Raw genomic sequence first — 22,257 nt, 5'->3', positions numbered from 1 at the left:
TCATCCGCTGTGGACATATTGTTAGAGGCCGCTTTGTTCTGGTAAACATGGAAAGAAACTAATGTCTGGCCAAGCTCTATCTGGATACTGTGACTGATCAGCAATGTGTAGACTTAGGGAAGTGTGAGAGTGGTGAAGGGTCCAGTTAAGCACACACAACACCCTTAATAATACAACTTAGGCAGAATGTGTAAAACATACGGTTACCTGTTAGGTCTTAGACAAGCTCTCACAAATTAAAAAACACTAGTACATATCACACCATACACTACTATTATATACAGATTCACTTTTAGGGAGATCTGGTTACAGAGCACTAACACTTTACTTTTGAACACTGTTAATATAACACTATTCACTGTAGTATAGCAAAGCAAGTGACTAAAGGACACAGTAAGAACCAAATTAGGGAACTAATATGTAAGGAAGAGAGGAGTCACACACACCATACACAGCCTTTTACAAGTAAGGCACTGCACGTCAAAAGTGCTTCCCCAGATAGAAAAGATGGGGCATAGTGCCCTTAGAGTCACAAGTCCAGCTACAGTGCTTTTCAGAAGTCTAGGGGCTCATGTTGATCAAATTAGTAATTTGACGCAGGAAGTCATTACGTCTACACTGTAATCCCTGCTGCCACATTTTCATCATTTGCACTGCGGGATTCAAATATAGAGGGCAATGCCCTTCCCATTTGTACTCCACAGTGCAAAGTGAGTAAACAGTGCCTGGCATGCTGGCCTGCCAGGCAGTGTTTACCTTTGCTTGTAAGCATCACTTACCATGCAGTGCCAAACAATTAAATGAAACCCTCTGCAACATGCTTGCACATTTTATTTCAAAAGGGAACACTGCTTACTATGTGCTCATGGTAAGCTGTGTTCCCAATTGAAATGTAAGGAACAAGTCACTTACCTGTAACTGTTGTTCTCCAGCATGGGCCTGGCATGGATTCACATGCTCATGAATAAAGAATACATAGTAGTACATACATGCACACCCACGGGAGGTGGCAAGGCTCAACAGAAGCAATTATTCTTACCTCCTCACCAGGCTCACCTTCAGGCCAACATGTTGCGCAGGACTGTTTAGCCGACTCTGGACTCCTCCCTGGAATCCCTGTCAACGCAGTAGAATTTCATGAAGGTATGCGTCGACCTCCATGTAGCAGCCCTGCAAATGTCCAGCAGGGGCACATCAGACAGGAATGCAGTCGTAAAATCGATCGCTCTGGTAGAATGGGCTCTCAGACGGCCAGGCAGCAGTCGGTTCGCCAACCGGTGACAATGAGTGATACAGCCGCAGAGCCACCTAAAAATGGAAGCCTTGGACAGGGCCTTCCCATTGTTCACAGGACCAATGTTCACAAAAAGCGGAGAAGTTTTCCGGAAACTCTTCGTGCGGGCCACATAAAACTTCAGTGCTCGAGCCACATCCAGCGAGTGCAAAGTCTTTTCAGCCAGCACAAGGGCTTGCTGAGATGAAATTCTGACGGAACCTTGGGCATGAAGGAGGGGTATGTCCGCAGCACTACCCTCATCTCGTGGAAAGTCAAGTAAGGTTGCTTGCAGGGCAGGGCTTGAATCTCACGTACTGGTCTAGCAGAGGTAATGGCCACAAGGAAAGAAGTCTTCCACGACAGAAACTTAAGTGGACCTGAATGCATAGGTTCGAATGGAGCCCCCATGAGCCTAGTCAGCACCACAATGAGTTCCCAGGCCAGGGCCGGAGCCTTCACCAGCGGGAACGAGCAGAACAGTCCCTTGATGAATTCCTTGACAAGACGGTGCAACCACAGTGAAGACCGCCCCGGAGACCTGGTATAGCGGGAGATCGCCACCAAATGTACCTTGATGGAGGCGTGAGCCAGCCCCGATTTAGCCAACAACAGTACATTTGGAAGTACTTGAGGGGCTGTGACCCTTAGAGGGTCAATCTTCTACGATTGGCACCAGATCGCAAAACGCTTCCATTTGTGTCCGTAGCATTTCAAAGTCGACGATGCCCTGGCCTTGGTGAGAACCTCTGTGCAGTCCTCTGGAAGCTCGTAACCATGAACTATAATGCTGCAGGAGTCAGGCCTTGAGGTTTAGCGATGCGGGGCCGTGGTGCAGAATTTCACCTCCTGCCCTGGTGAGGAGGTCTGCGACCACTGGCAGCTTGAGTGGCGGGATGCCGACATGCTGAGAAGGTCCGGGTACCAGATCTGCCTCGGCCATGCTGGGGCGACGAGGATAATCCTGCATCCGTACCGTCTGAGTTGACTGATGATTCGAAGTAGCAGTGGCAACAGAGGGGCGCGTACAGAAGAACAAGTTACTTACCAACTGTAATGTTCTTTCGACTGGATGTTCCTCCCACGTATTCCTCATCTTATCATAATTCGTTATCGCCAGCTTCGCTGCTTCGGAAATTTCTTTTCGGCAGAGGGCGCTGTGCTCGAGGTTGTGGCGTCGATTGTCCCTCGACGGACTCCGTACCTTGTCGACGTCATTGATGGTATAAATAGCTCGAGCCGTGCCCGTTGGCTTCAGTTTTGTTTTTTTAATGAAATATTGGAGGAACACCCAGGCGTGCCTCAACGCTGATGCACTCTTCGTGAGAGGAAAGTGTAAGAAAACGCAAACTGTACTGCGGGGTAGGTTGGGAGGGGCGAAAAGGAATACGTGGGAGGAACATCCAGTCGAAAGAACGTTACAGTTGGTAAGTACCTTGTTCTTCGAATGGATTGTGTCCTCCCACGTATTCCTCATCTTATGATAGGCTCCCATAGCAGTGGCAATTTTGGAGGTGGGAGTACTAGATACTGTTTTCATGGACGGAATGAAGTACCGCCTTGGCAAATAACCCCTCACTGGAGGAGGAAGCATCTAAGCAATAATGCTTGATTAAAGTATGCATTGATTTCCATGTTGCAGCTGAACAAATATCCGCTGTAGAGACTCCCCTCTTCAGAGCCGCAGAAGTAGCCATCCCCCTAGTGGAATGGGCTCGAAGCCCATCTGGGGGGTCCTTCCCACCAATCGTAGCATTCAATTATAGCCAGAATGATTCAGCGGGATATGGTTTGTTTTGTCACCGATAATCCCAATTTATGACCTGTATAACCTACAAAGAGTTGGTCTTCTTGACGTAATGTTGACATTCTTGAAATGTAAAAACTGAGAGCCCTTTTGGGGTCCAGTCTATGCAGTCTCTCCTCTTCTTTGCCCAAATGAGGAGGATAGAATGTTGGTAATATGATTTTTTGTGACAAATGGAAGTCAGAAACTACTTTTGGTAAAAAGGAAGGTTTCACTTTAAGAACTACCTTGTCCTTGTAAAAAGTAGTATATGGAGGTTTACATGAGAGAGCCTGTAGTTCACCAACCCTGCGGGCTGATGTTAAGGCCACAAGGACAGTTTTTAACGTTAGAAGCCTCTAGGGACAAGAGTGCAGAGGCTCAAAAGGTATACAAGTTAGAAACTTAAGTACTAGATTTAAATCCCAAGTTGGGACATGAAAAGGTACTGGAGGGTATACGTTAGTAAGTCCTTTCAGGAATTGAATGATCAATGGGATTTTGAAGTAGGAAACCTCTTCCGAGGAGCGCTTGAAAATGGACAGCGCAGCAAGATATCCTTTTATTGTTCCAATTTGGAGCCCCAGAATGGCTAGATGTAATAGGAAAGAAAGCACCACTGGGGTGCCACATTATAAGGGTCCACATCCTTATCTTTGAACCAGTTACTGAACTTGTTCCAACGACATCGGTACAAATATTTCGTTGCTGGCCTTCTGGCCGAAAGCAAAATCTCCATAACGTCATCTGGACAATCCAAATCCTTGTATCTCAACCTCTCAGAAACCATGTGTGAAGGTTGAGTGTCTTGACCTCTGGATGGAGAACCCGACCTTCCTCTTGCGAGAGAAGATCCTCTCTTTGCGGAAGACGTATTGGAGGGCAGATGGACATGTCCAGAAGGTCCGGGTACCACGTCCTCCTGGCCCAATCCGGGGCAATTAAGCTCATGGTTTTCCTGAACTTTCTCAACCTCCTGATTACTTGAGGAATCACGGGGACTGGAGGAAACGCGTACAGAAGTGGAAACTTCCACTCCACTACGAACGCATCTCCTAGAGCTCCTCTCGGAGGAAATTCCCTTGAGCAGTACTGTTCGCATTTCCGGTTAATCGTGGTAACGAACAGATCCACTTGAGGGGTTCCCCAAAGGGCGAAGATCTCTAGAAGGACTTCCTGAGCTAGCTCCCACTCGTGGGAGACTGTGCTCTGCCTGCTCAGAGCATCTGCCGCCGTGTTCTGCTCTCCAGCTACGTGAACTATCGATAGAGAGATTCCTTCTCGTATTGCCCAGAACCAGAGCTGCATTGCCTCTCTGCACAGTGGTAGTGACGCTACGCCTCCTCTCTTGTTGAGGTAGTACATGGCCACTGTATCGCGTTATAAATGCCATATCATATCACTGTGTTGTCTGTCATTATCAGGACATTCTTTCCCTATACAGAGGGCAGGAAGGCCTTCAGCGCTAGTCTGATTGCCCTCAGCTCCAATAGGTTGATGTGTAGTTTGGACTCCAATGGAGACCAACGACCGCTGATTGTCAGATCGTTGGTGTGAGCTCCCCACCCCGTGAGTGAGGCGTCCGTTACTACTGTTATCTCCGGCCATGGTTGCCAAAAAGATTCTCCTTTGAGGATGTTGTCGCTGGAAACCCACCATAGTAGATCCTGAGCAACTGCGCTCGGGACTTGCAGAAGATCCGACATATTCCCTGAGAACTGGGACCACTGAGTTCTGAGTGCGCATTCTCAATCTGGCCTCTGGTACTAGGAAAATGCAGGATGCCATGAGGCCGAGCAACCTCAGAAAATCGAAGGCCGGTAGATGCTGGGCATTCTGAAACTTTGTTACCATCTGCAGAATGTGGAGAGCTCTCACCTCGGGAGGCGAGGCTTTGCCCGAGGAAGTATCTGTCACACCGTTTCGCCGTTGGTAACTACGGCGTCATTGGTCCCTGTGTGGGGTTCTGTTTCCAGGAGAAACGGGGAAAACAAGAAGAACCAGTGTCAACGGTCTAGTCGTTGCACGTTGTCATCAAGATCACGTGACTGATCATCTGACCCCTTTTAAGGAATCCGGAACTCTGTTCCGATGTGTCGCTACTACTATTAGTGGTGCTCCGTAAGTTCGCTCGCGAATAGAAACTACCCAAGTCCAACTGCTTTCTCTAATTTCTGTCCTGTATTAACGTTCCCTTGTTTCGCTCCTTTCCCTTCCCTTTCTTCCAGCAGCCTCGAGAACTCCCTCGTCCCGACTAGCCGAGCCGATCGCTCTGCTCTCTGTATAGGGCAACCCGTCCGCTTAGCGGAAGTAAGTGCATTCTAGGTTAGAACAGGTTCTCCCTTCTTCCTTCTATTCGGACTTACCATTCTTCCCTTTTCAGTCACATTCCTCTGTGTTGGACTCTCCCCCCGTAAACGGCCGGAGAAGTTACATTCCCAAGGTTGTCACGTTTCCAGACCCGACGTTAGTATCAGACTTGATACCTGCATTTCATGTACTATCTCCTCAGTCTCCTTTCTCCCACTCACCTGTGCCTCTCATAATATAGATCTCCTGTTCACGCTGCTACCTAAGGAACGAAGGACCCCAAGTTCCACCATTTCCGAAGCAAGTGATCATCCTCAGCAAGACGAAGGATTCCTGTCATCCAGGGTTTTTTTCCCCAGAGGGTTTCCCTGGGATCCGTGTTCTCCCCTGCCAATTCTTATGATTTGGTACAGGGGGGAGCAGGAGTTTCGGGGGGATCCTTCCGACGACCGTTGCAGCTCCAGATCCATTGACACCCGAACAGGTTAGTGTTTTTCCACTACGGAATTCAATTTGAGATTTCCTAGGCTTCTGGCTGGCATTTCCTAACAGAGTATTTGCTCTAGGGGTTACAGATAGCGAAGCCAGGTAAAGCTAATCCGGTTGGGTGTCGGTACTATGGAGCAACAAATGCAACATTTAATGACGGCTATGCAGTCTATGTCGTTAGAATTGCAAGCTATTAAGCAAGACAATGCCCAATTAAGACAACAAGTGACACGTGCCTTTTCTGAGACCCCCCCAGTTTCATTAAACATGGGCAAGTTCGATGGGGATCCTCATAAACTTAAGGAATTTCTAGATAGTTGCATAGTACAATTTACGTTTAAACCTCGATTCTTTCCAACTGAAAAAGACAAGGTGGGATTTCTCATTTCTCATCTCTCGGTCCGGCTTTAGCCTGGGCGACTCCTTTGGTTACCTCGGGGAATGCAGCATTGGATTCCTACCCCGCTTTCGTGAATAGCCTGAGATCAATGTTTAGTCGTCAGGAGATATCAGTGTCAATACAAGAGAAACTTCTTGATCCCCGACAAGGTAATAAAGGCCTTCTCTGGTACATCACTCAGTTTAAACAGTTGTCCTCAGAACTAGGATGGCCGGATGATGGTCTTCTCACATTGTTCCGCCGAGGTCTTTCTGAGGAACTGAAGGATGAGGTTTCCAAAGTTCCACGTCCCGCCAACCTGGCTGACATGATTACTTTGTCCATGCAAATTGAGTACCGACTTCTTGAAAGAGCACATGAAAATCTACTGCCCAGTTTTGTTACGACCCCTTCAGGAGAAGAAACCATGCAGATTGGGTCCATCAAGGGCCCGTTAACTAACACAGAAAGAGAACGACGGAAGACATTGGGCCTCTGTATGTTTTGTGGCTCCTCATCGCATATATTGCGTGATTGTCCGACAGTTCCACCACGCAGACCCAAGCCACAGGTGGCGGGAAACGACAAAACCCTGCCGTACAGGGAACCACGGTAGGGGTATCAGATCAGAGTTCCCCACATATTTTTGGGCTGTCTCCGGATTCACCTATACGCAACCATTCAATGATTGTATTAGCTATTACCTTCAGTCTCCCAGGGAAGATGATACAAAACATTCCTGCTCTGCTCGACTGCGGGGCAGCGGGTAACTTTTTGGATGATCAGCGGGCGGCCACTCATGGCATCGCAAGGACACTTAAGACTTGTTCCACCCCAATCCAGAGTGTGGATGGTAGTCCCTTGGTTTCCGGACCGATTAGAGAACATACCCATACTGTGTTGTGTCTAATTGCTTCACATAAGGAGGGTCTAACTTTCGATCTGATTAAGGCGGCACACTTCCCGGTTATTTTAGGACTCCCTTGGCTTCGTACCCACAATCCATATATCAATTGGACGGCTGGAACGATTTTCTTAGGTTAAGAATATTGCTTAGCCCATTGCATTTCCCAAGAAGCAGTTGGTATACAGATCCCTCCAGAAACCTCTCAGATCCCCATAACTTCTTCTATTAATCAGTTGAATACTGTGCCTGAGTGTCATCAGCCTTTCCACAAAGTCTTTTTGAAACCCTTATTTCCCTCCTTACCACCGCACCGTCGTGATGATTGTCACATCACTCTCCTCCCGGAACAACTTCTCCCATTCGGCCGAATGTATGTCCTTTCCCAAAAGGAAAAGGAAAAGAAGGCTCTTAGAGAATATCTCCAGGCAAATCTTCGGAACGGACTCATAACTGAATCTAAATCCCCTGCGGGGGCTTTGCTTTTTTTATCCCGAAGAAGGATTCAGAAGAATTGCGCCTTTGCATCGATTATCGAGGACTAAACAGAATTACTATTCCCGATAAATACCCGATGCCACTGATTAAAGACATCTTGGAAGCAGTTTGAGGGGCAGAAATATACACCAAACTGGATCTTCGGGGGGCTTACCATCTTATTCGCATCGCCCCCGGAGTCGAATGGAAGACAGCGTTTCGCACCCCCTTTGGTCACTATCAGTACCAAGTGATGTCCTTTGGACTAATAAACGCACCAGCAGTGTTCCAAAGATTTATGGATCATTTGTTCTCGGACATCCTTCACTTCGTAATCATTTATTTGGACGACATTCTGGTGTTTTCTATCAACAAGAAAGACCATATTCGTCACGTCAATATCGTCCTGGAACGTCTTCAAGCTAATCACCTATATTGGTAAGGTCGAGAAATGTGAATTTCATCAAACTCAGATTACTTACCTGGGATTTGTGTTATCAGCCAACGGTATCTCCATGGATCATCGAAAAGTTTCTGCTGTTCTAGACTGGCCCTCTCCCAATTCTGTAAAAGAAGTCCAATGCTTTCTAGGTTTTGCCAACTTCTATTGTAAGTTTATTCCTCGTTACTCCGAGGCTGTTCTACCTATCACTAGATTACTCAAGAAAGGCGTACGTTTCAAGTGGGATGAACCAGCACAACAGGCTTTCCTTAACCTGAAAGAGCTTTTTACTTCAGCATCTATCTTAGTTACTTCTGATCAGAATCGCCCCTTTATTGTTGAGACAGACGCTTCTCATCATGCCCTACGGGCTGTATTGTTGCAAACTTCAAGATCTGGCGAAGAAAGACCTGTGGCCTATCTCTCGAAGACTTTCACCAGCTCCGAAGAGAATTATTCAGTGCTCGAAAAAGAGCTTCTGGCCATCAAGAAGGCTTTTGAGGAATGGCGACATCTGTTATTGGGATCTCCTTTTCCCATTGTGGTTCATACAGACCATCAAAACCTAAAGGTGCTTCAACAGGCCCAAACCACCAACAGTAGGCAAGCAAGATGGGCACACTTTTGTCTCCCCTACAGGATTGAATTCACCTTTATACCAGGGAGTCAGAATCTTCGAGCGGATGCTCTATCCCGTAGGAATCCCCATTCTACAAGATTCTGTTCAGAAAAGATGTTTCCACATGCTCGATTCATATCCAGTGTTGTGGATTTTCTCCAAGCCCTAAAAACCGAAACTACAAATCAACGACAATTGTGCGAAGAACTGGCTAGATCCTACCACCTAACCTGGAACCAAGGTTTATATTTTCTTGATGGTCAAGTACTCATTCCCACGTATCCCTTACAAGTAGAAGTGCTTCGGATGTGTCATGACACCTGGGCAGCTGGTCATCGAGGTATTCAAACTACCCTCGAGTTGATTCAAAGACACTTCTGGTGGCCTACGTTGTTATCGGACGTCACGGATCATGTTAATGCTTGCAGCATCTGCATCCAATCCAAGACTGTACGGTCCCCTCCTTTCGGTTCAATGGCATGCATGCCCATACCAGAAAAACCATGGCAATTCATCTCTACTGATTTCATTGTAGACCTTCCTCCTTTGTCGCAAAGTACCACTATTATGGTCACCGTAGATTATTTCACCAAGATGGCGCATTTCACCCCTTTACCTAAACTTCCAGGAACGGCTCAGATGGCTAAGATCTTCATCTCTGAAATATTTGCAAGACATGGTCTTCCAGACAAGATCATTTCCAATAGAGGCCCCCAATACATATCGGGTTTCTGGAAAGGAATATGTCAAGCTTTAAACATTGAAAGAGCTCTGAGTTCAGGATATCACCCCCATACCAACGGGCAGACGGAACCTTTGAACCAGACTTTAGAGTGCTATCTCCGCTGTTTTGGGTCGGCAGCTCAAGACAACTGGGTTGAACTCTTACCCTTTGCAGAGTTCGCCTATAATAATGCCAAGCATGCAGCTCTGAAGACCAGCCCCTTCTACTGCTCATATGGTTATCACCCTTCATTTCTTCAGTCTCCTTCTGCAACCTCTTCTCAATTCCCAGGGGTGGACAGCTTGATAGCCGATATCCAAGAAGGCCATCGGACGGCTCGCATGGCTTTGCAAGCAGCGCAGGAGCATGCCAAGAAGAATGCAGATAGACACCGGAGAATTGCACCGATTCTTAATCCCGGGACTAAGGTTTGGTTGGCCTCTTGCTTTTTGCCTAGACACCGGATTCCTTCCAAACTGTCTCCGAGATTTTTTGGTCCCTTTGAAGTCTTGGAACAGGTAGGATCTTTAGCAGTACGGTTATCCTTGCCCCCTTCTTGGTCTCGTATCCATCCTGTTTTTCACGTCTCTCAGATCAGGCTGGATGTACCAGACCTTTTCTCCCGGTCCAGCAGTCATCTGCCTCCTCCTATCCTGACTGCATCAGGTCCTGAGTATGAAGTTGCAGATATTTGTGACTCTAGATATCGCTGAGGTCGTCTCCAGTTTCTGGTGGATTGGAAGGGGTATTCCCCTTCTGAACGGACTTGGGAACCCGCATCTGGAGTACATGCTCCTCTGTTGGTACGTCGATTCTTTCGACTTCACCCGGGTAAACCGGGTTCTCCCCCCTTGAGGAGGGGGCATACTGTCACACCGTTTTGCCGTTGGCAACTACGGCGTCATTGGTCCCTGTGTGGGGTTCTGTTTCCAGGAAAAACGAGGAAAACAAGAAGGACCAGTGTCAACGGTCTAGTCGTTGCACGTTGTCATCAAGATCACGTGACTGATCATCTGACCCCTTTTAAGGAATCCGGAACTCTGTTCCGATGCGTCGCTACTACTATTGGTGGTGCTCCGTAGGTTCGCTCGCGAATAGAAACTACCCAAGTCCAACTGCTTTCTCTAATTTCTGTCCTGTATTAACGTTCCCTTGTTTCGCTCCTTTCCCTTCCCTTTCTTCCAGCGGCCTCGAGAACTCCCTCGTCCCGACTAGCCAAGCCGATCGCTCTGCTCTCTGTATAGGGCAACCCGTCCGCCTAGCGGAAGTAAGTGCATTCCTAGGTTAGAACAGGTTCTCCCTTCTTCCTTCTATTCGGACTTACCATTCTTCCCTTTTCAGTCACATTCCTCTGTGTTGGACTCTCCCCCCGTAAACGGCCGGAGAAGTTACATTCCCAAGGTTGTCACGTTTCCAGACCCGACGTTAGTATCAGACTTGATACCTGCATTTCATGTACTATCTCCTCAGTCTCCTTTCTCCCACTCACCTGTGCCTCTCATAATATAGATCTCCTGTTCACGCTGCTACCTAAGGAACGAGGGACCCCAAGTTCCACCATTTCCGAAGCAAGTGATCATCCTCAGCAAGACCAAGGATTCCTGTCATCCAGGGTTTTTTTCCCCAGAGGGTTTCCCTGGGATTCGTGTTCTCCCCTACCAATTCTTATTATTTGGTACAGGGGGGGGAGCAGGAGTTTCGGGGGGATCCTTCTGACGACCGTTGCAGCTCCAGATCCATTAACACCCGAACAGGTTAGTGTTTTTCCACTCCGGAATTCAATTTGAGATTTCCTAGGCTTCTGGCTGGCATTTCCTAACGGAGTTTTTACTCTAGGGGTTACAGTATCCAAGACTGCTCCGATAAACTGGAGCCTTTGGGATGGTACCATGTGGGACTTCTTGAAATTGAGGGAGAAGCCCAATTTGTGAAGGAAGTGGCAGGTGATTGAAAGATGTTCCTGAGCTTGTTCGGGAGAACGTGCTTTGATCAACCAATCGTCCAGGTAGGGGTAGACGTGAATCCCCCCTCTCCTGAGACTCACTGCCACCACCGCCATTAATTTGGTGAAAACCCTCGGAACGGAGGTCAACCCGAATGGCAGAACTCGAAACTGATAGTGAGAATTGCCAATCACAAACCTCAGGTACTTTCTGTGCTTGAGATGGATTGGCACATGAAAGTAAGCATCCGGAAGGTCCAATGATACCAACCAGTCTTGGAGTTGGAGAGCCTAAAGGATCTGAGAAAGAGTCACCATCTTGAACTTGTCCATCCTGAGGAACTTGTTCAAGTTTCTTAAGTCCAAAATGGGTCTCAATCCTCCGTCCTTTTTTGGGATGAGAAAGTATGGGGAGTACCAACCCTTGTTCCTCTCCGCTACAGTGTTCTATAGCACCTTTCTCCAGCAGGGTTAAAATCTCCTGCAACAGGAGCGGATCTGGAATTTTGGCTGAGTTGGTTCCCGGTGGATGGTTCTGAGGCCTTTTTAGGAAGGGGAGACAGTAACCTTGAGCTACTGTTTCCAGTGCCCAAGCATCTGAGGTAATGCCCCGCCATTCCTTCAGATGGTGAGAGATCCTGCCTCCCACTGGGGTTTTGTGTAACAAGGTCTCAGAGTGATGTGGAGGCGGCTGCAGGAGCGGCTGAGGGCAAAGATGCCGATCCTGAGGCTGGTTGCACACCTCTTCCTCGTCCACCACGAGGGACATTTCTTTTGCCTCTTTGAAAAGCCTGTCCCTTCCTCTACCAAAAGAGGAGTAGTACCGAAAAGAACGAACCCTTCAGGAAGATGAGCCCGTATAGGGTTTCTGAGGCAGTCGCATGAAGGCGCTAAGAGATTTAGCTTCCGCTTTTGAGGTCGGAAGATTTTCTAGGCTTTCATCAGTCTTACTACCAAACAGCCTCGAGCCATCAAAAGGCATGTTGAGAAGTCTGGCCTGCACATCTGGTGCAAACCCCGACTTCCTCAACCACGAAAATCTGCGTAGTACAGTGCTTGCAACCATGGATCTGCTGATACTATCAGCAGTATCCAGTCCAGACTGGAGGCATTCCCCCAATGCCTCCTTCCCATCTTTGACAATATTCAGGAAGCCTTCCCTTTCCTCGCCTTCCGGAAAATGATCAGCCGCCGCCGAAATACAGTCCCACAGGGTATGGGTAAACCTGGCCAGGGTACAGGTGACATTGGTTGACTTAAGAGCCATACTACCCGAAGTAAAAACTTTGCGGGCCCAAGCATCAACTTTCTTATCCTCTCTATCCGGGGGGATAGTAGGATATGCAGTCTGTCTTGAAGTAGTTTCTGCTTGAATAACCAGACTTTCTGGAGTGGGATGTCTGTTTAAATATTCAGGATCAGAACTAAGCGGTCTATATTTTTTTTTAGAAAATTACTGTTTACAGCAGCAATATTTTCAGGATTTTCCCAGTTCTTCTCCACTGTTCTCTGAAGTGCCCTATGGAAGGGGAAAACTGGATCCTGTTCAAAAGTGGGTGAGGTTCTACCCCAACCCATATATTCTATCACTGTATTCATCAGACTCCTGTACCCTGAATCTGCATGTTCTGCAGGGTCAGGCCTAGCAAACTCTAATTCCGGTGACGTGTCAATGCCACTAGCAGAATGCAGAGTCTCGCACAGGTCTCTCATCTTAGATTCTGGGTCTATAAGTTCTTCTGGAACTTGTCTAGTGCCATATTGCACTCCAAAAGGAGAGATTTCCTCATCCTCAGAGCCAGATTCTTCAAAAATCGAAGACAGACTTAAAAAAGTCTGATTTTGGTAATGGAGTGAATCTCCTCCCTTCCTCCTGAGTCTTCGTCGAAGGAATGGAAAGATTCTTCGAAGGTGTCGAAGGAATCTTCAACGACCCAGATGAAAGCTTAGACACAGGCGTCGAAGACGCTTTTGGCTTCGATGTCGAAGCTGCCGGCGACAATGGCGTCGACGAAGTCGTGGATGTTTTCGACGACTTCTGTTTCTTATGTGGTATGGAGAGGTACTCTCGATGAGTCTTCGACGACTTGGCGTCGACTCGAGTTTTTCAAGTTTCCTCCATACTACCGGGTTTTACCACAATAGTTCCCGACTTCCCTTTGTCGTCCAATGGAGCGACAGGGGTACGGCTCTTCTGAGGTTTCTTTGAGGGGGTCGAGGCCACATTCTCAAATACCTCCATCATCTTCTTTCGAAATTCCTCCCATTTTCTAGGGGAATCCGACTTTGTCGGGCATCGTACCACTTCGGTCGATGAATCGGAAGATGACGAAGGAGATCTATGTCTCCTTTTCACTCTCTTAGAAGAGGAAGATGAAGAGCGTCTCGATCTACTACGAGATCGAGATCTCTTAAGAGTGTCTACGACGATCCGATTCTTTCGAATCGCTCGATTTTTTAATGTTTTTTAGCCAAAGCCTTCGAGGAGGCCTTGGAAGCTTCCCTCCCCACCGCCAGTTTACCTTTCCTCTCATGAAGAGCCTTCTCCGTCATTGACTGACAGGAGCCACAGTCGCCAGTTTGATGACTAGAACCGAGGCACCAGAGACAAACGCGGTGAGGATCTGTGATCGAAATCTTCGATCCGCAGTTGATACACTTTTTAAACACAGTCTTGGGTGTACAAGGTGTTGAAGACATTTTCAGTAGAAAATTTCAAAGTGCGCCGTTCGAGAGCGAAGCAATCGGAAAAACAGAACTGAAGCCAACGGACGGGGCTCAAGTTATTTATAGCATCAGTGGCGACGACAAGGTATGGAGTCCGTCAAGGGACAATCGACGCCACGACCTCGAGCACAGCGCCCTCTGCTGAAAAAAAATTCCAAAGCAGCAAAGCTGGCAATAACAAATTATCATAAAATGAGGAATACGTGGGAGGACACAATCCATTCGAAACAGGCCTTCCCAAGGGATGGAGAATGCGTCCCCCATGATCCCCGGCGGGGGGAACCTACTGGCGAACCTCTGCCACTTGGTGTTCCTCGCCGTCGCAAACAGATCGATCTGAGGACTGCACCATTGTTTGTCCACTTGATCCTGCCAAAGCTCCCACTCGTGGTAAGAGCGAAGCTCCCTGCTGAGAGAGTCGGTGACGGTGTTCTTTATTCTTGTGAGGTGAAAAGGAATGAGGAACATCCCCTGGGCGACTGCCCAGTGCCATAAGTCCTGTGCCTCTTGGGATAGCGCCGGAATCTGGAGCCCCCCTGCTTCCGGATGTAAAACATCATGATGGTATTGTCTCTGAAGACCCTTACCACCTTGTCCTTGATGTATGGGAGGAACGCCTTCAGGGTCCAAAACACCACCCGTAGTTCAAGCACATTGATGTGCAGCGTCTTCTCCACAGGTAGCCACAGTCCTCTGGCGTGAAGACGTCCGGTGTGGGCTCCCCATCCTTCACCTGACCCCAACGGCGTCGAGGAGCTCCTGGGCAACAACTTCAGTACGAAGGGAAGAGCCTTGAACTGGTAATGCTTCCCTTGGACGGCGAAGCACAGGAACTTGCAATGTCTTCTGTATATGGGCACGTGGAAGTACACGTCCTCTAGATCCAACGACGACAGAAAGTCTCCCTGCTCCAGCTGGCCGAGCATGTGCTGCAGCGTGACCATCCTGAACGCCTGCGACATTATGAACTTGTTGAGTCGTCGTAGGTCGAGAATGGGCCTCCAGCACACAGTCTTCTTTATTACGAGAAAGTATTTTGAGTAAACTCTGGAGACCCGGAGTCGCTGTGGGACTAGCTCTATCGCCCTTTTTCTTAACATGGCCTGGACCTTCCGCAGCAGCTTAGGGACGTGTTGTTCCTGCCGGGCCACTGGTGGTATTCGAGGACACTTTAATTCAAATTCTAGGGTGTGTCAGTGGGCGAAAGCTTCCAGCAGCCAACGATCGGTGGAGATGGTCTCCCACACGCTGACGAAGTTAGCCAGCTGGACTCCCACCAGGGTGCCTGGGTGGGGGCCCGATGTCCTGGCTGGTTCAATCTTGCTTGGATGTGGACGCGCCGCCTTGAGGTCCTCGATGACGACGACGGCCCCCTCCGAAGGCCTTGGAGTGACCTCTGTTGGCTTCCTTGGTCAAGAAGCGAGAGGGTTGGCGGTAAGAGGATGAACCCCCACCGAAACCCTTCAAAGACCTGTAGGACTTCCCTCCTGAGGAACAAAAGGACGGTCACCGTTGCTGCAGAGTGCCCAGGGCACATGCCGTTTCGTGTCCGTCTTGATGGCCTGGAGGGATTCATCAACAGCCTTCCTGAACAGGTTGTCTCCATTGAACAGCATGTCCAAGGCCCTCGTCTGAACCTCTTGTCTAAAGTAGGTGGCCTTGAGCCAGCCACGACGGTGAAGACAAACCCTGTTACCCATCTGGCGGAAACCTGTGTCTGCAATGTCCAGAGCCAGCATGATGGCGTGGCCCAATGCCACCTCGCCTTCCTGGAGCATCGCTAAAGCCTCGACCGCTTGTCATCAATGAGGAAATCCAGGAGAGGAGCCATCTTGTACCAAAGCTCCCGGTCATATCTGGCCACGATTGTTAAGGCATTGGCAGCCTTGACCGTCGTTGCCGCTGAGTAGATGACCTTTCTACCCATGGAATCCAATTTCTTCCCTTCGTTGTCCGGAGGTGTGGATGAGGAAGAAAACGCTGAACTCGACGATTTCTTCCTGGCGGCCACCGAGACCACCGAGTCCAGCGACAATTGAAATCGAAGACACTTGGGGCCTCATTACGACTTTGGAGGCAGCCATGCCCTTAATAAGGGCATGGCTGCCTCCAAAATCATGTCCGGGTCCAGGTTCCCTGAATGGGGAAATAGGGCTCAATGGGAATGGGGAGGGAGCTAACAACGGGCCCATTACGAACGGGCCCGTTGATAGCACCCTGATCCCCTCGCGGGACCCGCTCTGGACGTCGGGATAAACCAGACGTCCAGAGCGGGTCCCGCGAGGGGACCTCGTAATAGTGCGGAGTGGGTTTAACGGCGCCGGCACCATTACCGCACTAGTCGTAATGAGGCCCTTGGTGTAGAGGCCGGCACCCTGTATTTCTTTTCAAGTCAGTCTCTCTTCGTCGGGGTGGAGGCAGGGTTCCTCAGCAGTGCCAGCCCCTCATCCCAAACATCATCCAGGAGGGGGACTGAAAGGATGGTCTTCCTCTACGCCGCCCGGCGTTGATACAAGAAGCCCTCCTCCTTCTTCTCCTCCGGTGTGAGCTGGAAAATCTCTGATGCACGGGTGATCATCGAATGGAAGGATCCCACTTCGTCCGGTGGAGAAGCTCTCGGCTGTGGCGAAGGGGGGGTCTCCCATTCCGCCACCGTCATCAGTGCTTGTCGTCGCCGTGTCCAACTCCGTCCCCCCTAGAGGGGGAGTGTAGGGGCCGGAAGGAACAAGTTACTTACCTGTAACTGTTGTTCTCCAGCATGGGTCTGGCATGGATTCACATGCTCATGAATATTCCCCGTCGTCAGGCTGGGAATCCTCGGTAAAGAAAAATCTGTATCAGTTTCGTTTCTGATCTGTCTTTCGTAGTAGTAACCAATCACTGATCTCTGCGTCATAATGACCACAGCCAATGACTGCCATCTCCCTAAGCCCCGCCTCTGGCAGCCATCTTCGGATTTGGTAGCACGTGAAGTGGCAGTATCACCAAGTGAAGAGCCGCAGAGGGGTAGGCGGGAGGGTTCGCATGTGAATCCATGCCAGACCCATGCTGGAGAACAACAGTTACAGATAAGTTACTTGTTCCTTCTCCAGCATGGGGTCTGGCATGGATTCACATGCTTATGAAGGAACAAGTTACTTACCTGTAACTGTTGTTCTCCAGCATGGGTCTGGCATGGATTCACATGCTCATGAATATTCCCCGTCGTCAGGCTGGGAATCCTCGGTAAAGAAAAAACCAGTATCAGTTTCGTTTCTGATCTGTCTTTCGTAGTAATAACCAATCACTGGTCTCTGCGTCATACTGACCACAGCCAATGACTGCCCTCTACCTAAGCACCGCCTCTGGCAGCCATCTTCAGATTTGGAAGCACGTGAAGTGGCAGTATGACCAAGTGAAGAGCCGCAGAGGGGTAGGCGGGAGGGTTCGCATGTGAATCCATGCCAGACCCATGCTGGAGAACAACAGTTACAGGTAAGTAACTTGTTCCTTCTCCAGCATGGGGTCTGGCATGGATTCACATGCTCATGAATAAAGAATACATAGCAGTACACACATGCACAACCACGGGAGGTGGCAAAGGCTCAACATTAAGCATCACATCAACTCAACATTAAGCATCTTACCTCCTCACCAGGCTCACCTCAGGCGAACAGGTTGCGCAGCACTGCTTGGCCGACCCTGGACTCCTCCCTGGAATCCCGGTCGACGCAGTAGAATTTCGTGAAGGTGTGCGTCGACCTCCACGTAGCAGCCCTGCATATGTCCAGCAGGGGCACACCAGATAGGAACGCCGTGGTAGCTGCGATCGCTCTGGTGGAATGGGCTCTCGGACGGCCAGGCAGCGGTCGGTTTGCCAACCGGTGACAGTACATGATACAGCCGGAGAGCCATCTGGAGATGGAAGCCTTCGAGAGAGCCTTCCCCTGATTGACAGGTCCAAAGTTCACAAAGAGTTGTGACGTCTTCCGAAAACCTTTCGTGCGGTCCACGTAGAACTTCAGCGCTCTAGCTACATCCAGCGAGTGCAAAGTCCTCTCAGCCGGCGACGAAGGCGACGGGAAGAACACAGGTAACACCAAGGGTTCGTTGAGATGAAAGTCCGACGGTACCTTGGGCATGAAGGAGGGGTGCGTCCTGAGCACTACCCTCGTGTCGTGGAAAGTCAAGTACGGGGCCTTGCAGGAAAGGGCCTGGATCTCTCCCACTCGTCGTGCGGAGGTGATGGCCACGAGAAAAGCTGTTTTCCACGATAGAAACTTCAACGGGGCCGAGTGCAGAGGCTCGAACGGAGGTCCCATGAGTTTGGTCAGCACCACGTTGAGCTCCCACGCCGGGGCCGGAGCCTTCACCGGCGGGAACGATCTGAACAGTCCCTTCATGAACTCTTTCACCAGACGATGAGACCACAAGGACGTCCGGCCCGTGGTTCTGGTGTATCGGGAGATCGCAGCAAGATGAATCTTGATGGACGCGTGTGCCAGACCAGCTTTGGCCAGCGTCAGCAGGTACGGCAGCACTTGGGGAGCCGTAATCCGTAGAGGGTTAATCTTCTGTGCGTGGCACCAGACAGAAAACCTCTTCCATTTGTGTCCGTAGCATTTAAGAGTCGAGGACGCCCTGGCCTTTGCAAGAACCTCTCTGCAATCGGCCGGTATGTCGTATCCTCCAAACTCTAGCGCTGCAGGAGCCAGGCCTGCAAGTTCAGCGACTTCGGGTCGTGGTGGAGGATGGCGCCTCCTTCCCTGGAGAGTAGATCCGCGTCCGCCGGCAGCTTGATTGGCGGGGACGCCGACAAGTCCAGAAGGTCCGGGAACCATATCTGCCTCGGCCACGCAGGTGCGACGAGGATCATCCTGCACCGTGACCTCTTGAGCTGGTTGACGAGCCGGATTAGCAGAGGCAAGGGAGGGAACGCGTAGAGGAACAGGCCCTCCCAGGGGAACGAGAAAGCATCGCCCATGCTCCTCGTCTGGGGAAACCTGCTGGCGAACCTCCGGCACTTGGTGTTCGTCGCCGTCGCGAACAGGTCGATCTGGGGTGTGCCCCACCGTCGGAAGAGGCGATCCACCAGATCCTGCCGTAGTTCCCACTCGTGGCACGAGCGCAGCTCCCTGCTGAGTGTGTCGGCGACGGTGTTTTTTATCCCTGCCAGATGAAACGGCACCAGAAGAATCCCTTGGGCGACGGCCCAATGCCACAGGTCCTGCGCCTCCTTGGACAGCGCTGGGGACCTGGTTCCGCCCTGTTTCCTGATGTAAAACATGGTGGTGGTGTTGTCGGTGAAGATCCTCACCACCTTGCCCTTGAGGGACGGAAGGAAGGACCTGAGGGCCCAAAACACTGCACGGAGCTCCAGGACGTTGATATGCAGGGACTTCTCCGTCGGGAGCCAGAGTCCCCTTGCGTGCAGATTTTCGGTGTGCGCTCCCCACCCTTCTAGGGAGGCATCCGTGGTCACAGTCACCTGGTGGGCTGGGGTCTGGAAGTCCATGCCCGCCGTCAGATGCGCGCGGGTGCCCCACCACCGTATCGCTCGTCGGAAACTCTCGTCGAGCTTGATCCTTTCCTCGAAGCTGCCCGTCGTCTGGATCCAGCGCGCATCCAGGAACTCTTGCAACGGGCGCATCCGGAGCCTGCACATGGGAATGAGGTAGATGCAGGAAGACATCATCCCGAGGAGGGACTTGACGGACCTCACCTTGGCCGCGTCGGCCACCAACATCCGTTGCACCTTGCCCAGGATGGTCCTGGTCCTCTCCTCCGACGGGGAGGCCAGAAGGGACACTGTGTCGAGCCTCGCTCCCAGAAACAGTGCGACTTGCGCGGGCACCAGGTGGGATTTGGCGTAGTTCACGGAGAATCCCAGGTCCGTGAGGAGTTGGACGGTCCTTGCCGTGTGGACCACGGCGAGCTCCCTCGTCTTGGCGCGGATGAGCCAGTCGTCCAGGTAGGGGTAGACGTGAATCCCCTCGCGGCGCAGCTGCGCCGCCACCGGTGCGAGGCACTTGGTGAAAACCCTGGGTGCCGACCGCAGTCCGAAGGGAAGGGCTTTGAACTGGTAATGACGCCCTTGGACCACGAATCTGAGGAATTTTCGGTGCCCCTTTAGGATGGGAATGTGGAAGTAGGCATCCTCCAAATCCAACGACGATAGGAAGTCTCCTTCCTCCAGCTGACCCAGGACGTGCTGGAGGGTGACCATCCGGAACTTCTGCGCCTTGATGAACTTGTTCAGGCGTCGCAGGTCCAGGATGGGGCGCCATCCTCCCGTCTTCTTCTTCACGAGGAAGTAACGCGAGTAGACTCCGGAGCCCCGAAGCCTCTTTGGGACGAGTTCGATGGCGCCCTTTCTGAGCATCGCCTTTACCTCCAGGAGAAGTTGAGGGACGTGAAGTTCTTTCCTGGCCACGGGGGGGACGCGCGGGCACCTTCTTTGAAACTCGAGCGCGTGGCCCCGGGCCAGGGCGTCCAGCACCCAACGGTCGGTGGAGATGGACTCCCACACGCTGACGAAGCCCGCCAGCCGGCCTCCCACCGGGGTGCTTCGGTGGGGGCCTGACCCCACGGCCGGTTCAATCCTGCTTGGACGCGGCCTTGCCGCCTTGGCCTCCTTGGCGACGACGGCGGGGTCCGCCAGACTTGCCTCGTCCTCTGTAGGCCTCTTGCGACGACGAGCGGGCCGCTTGACGGTAGGAAGCGAAACCGCCGCCGGAACCTTTGGAGGCGCCCTTGCCTCCGCCGCTCCGAAAGGGCGTCCGCCGTTGCTGCAGTACTCCAAGGGCCCGGGCCGTCTCAGTATCCGCCTTGATGGCCTGAAGGGAATCGTCCACTGTCTTCCCAAACAGGTTGTTCCCGTCGAAGGGCATGTCCAGGACCCTGGTCTGGACGTCCTGCCGAAAGTCCGTAGCCTTGAGCCATCCGCGACGTCGAAGGCAAACGCCGTTGCCCATCTGGCGGAACCCAGTGTCGGCGATGTCCGTCGCCACGGTGATGGCGTGGTCCGAGGCCACCTCACCTTCCTGCAGGATCTCAAGGGCCTCCGCCCTCTTGTCGTCCGGCAGAAAATCCAGCAGGGGAGCTATCTTGTACCAGAGTTCCCTGTCGTAGCGGGCCACGATAGCCAAGGCGTTGGCCGCTTTAATCGTCGTCGCCGCCGACGAGATGACTCTGCGTCCCATGGCATCCAATTTCTTTCCCTCGCCGTCCGGCGGGGAAGTCGACGTGGAGGCCGCACCCCCCCCCCGCTTTCTTCCTGGCTGCCGCGGAGACGACGGAGTCCGGGGTAGGCTGCGCCCGGAGGCATAGGGGGGCCGAGTCCGGGACCCGGTACTTTTTCTCGTACCGGTCTCTTTTCGCTGGCGTCGTGGAAGGGTTCTTGAGGAGGGAAAGGCCCTCATCCCAAATGTCGTCCAACAGAGGCACTGCGAGGACCGTCTTCCTCTTGGTCTCGCGCCGTTGGTAAAGGAAGCCTTCCTTTTTCTTCTCCTCAGGGCAGAGTTGGAAAAGCTCGGATGCCCTGGCGATCATTGAGTGGAACGATCCAATCTCGTCGGGCGGAGAAGCCCTGGTGGGAGGCGACGACGGAAAATCCTCGTCGTATGCCTCGTCGTCCGTACCAGTCGCTGCCGTGTCAGTCCCCGTATCATCCCCTCGGGTGGACGGGGAGGAGGGCTGGACGGGGCGCGACGGTTGAAAAGGAGGCGGTGGATGAATCCTTCTTTTCTTGGTAGGGGGAACACCAGAAGGTCCCGGTTCTGGATCCCCCGACGGGAGAGGTTCCTCCGTCGGTAACGGTAGTCTCGTCCTTATCTCGGAGCATAAGGACTGTATAGCCAACAAAATGGCCGCTGAGTTGTCTTGCGGCGCTGGCAGAGGGGAATCCGACGGGCGAGCAGGGGCCCCGTCGGTATCCTCGACGTCGTCACCTGCGTCGGGGCCCATTCCGACGGGCTGGTCTTGTTCCACGCCTAGGCCGTGGCTTAAGACCTCGATCAGTTCCTCTTCTGAGGTTGAGGCCGAATCTACGACGACGCCCTGCCCCCCCTTCTTCCCCACGGAGGGTTTCACGGGGGTCCTATCGATGGGCACGAAAGAAGACTCCCTCCGAGGAGGCAGGCAGATTCTGGGCCCCGAGGCCGCCACCACTGGTGCAGCCTCCACAGGCTGGGCCAGGGCCGCCGCG

The 22,257-nt window shown here is 51.5% G+C and overlaps 1 protein-coding gene across 3 annotated transcripts in view; it reads right to left on the bottom strand.

Moving 5' to 3' along the window:
• Positions 1–22,257, bottom strand: part of LOC138528595 (sacsin-like) — a 472,485-nt gene that overhangs the window by 14,079 nt on the left and 436,149 nt on the right. The gene's annotated exons all lie outside the window — the stretch shown is intronic.

This window comes from Ambystoma mexicanum, chromosome 7q (genome assembly GCF_040938575.1).
Source record: "Ambystoma mexicanum isolate Mex_15411 chromosome 7q, UKY_AmexF1_1, whole genome shotgun sequence".
Classification (NCBI taxonomy): Eukaryota; Metazoa; Chordata; class Amphibia; order Caudata; family Ambystomatidae; genus Ambystoma; species Ambystoma mexicanum.
This window is presented reverse-complemented; position numbering and strand designations above follow the sequence as displayed.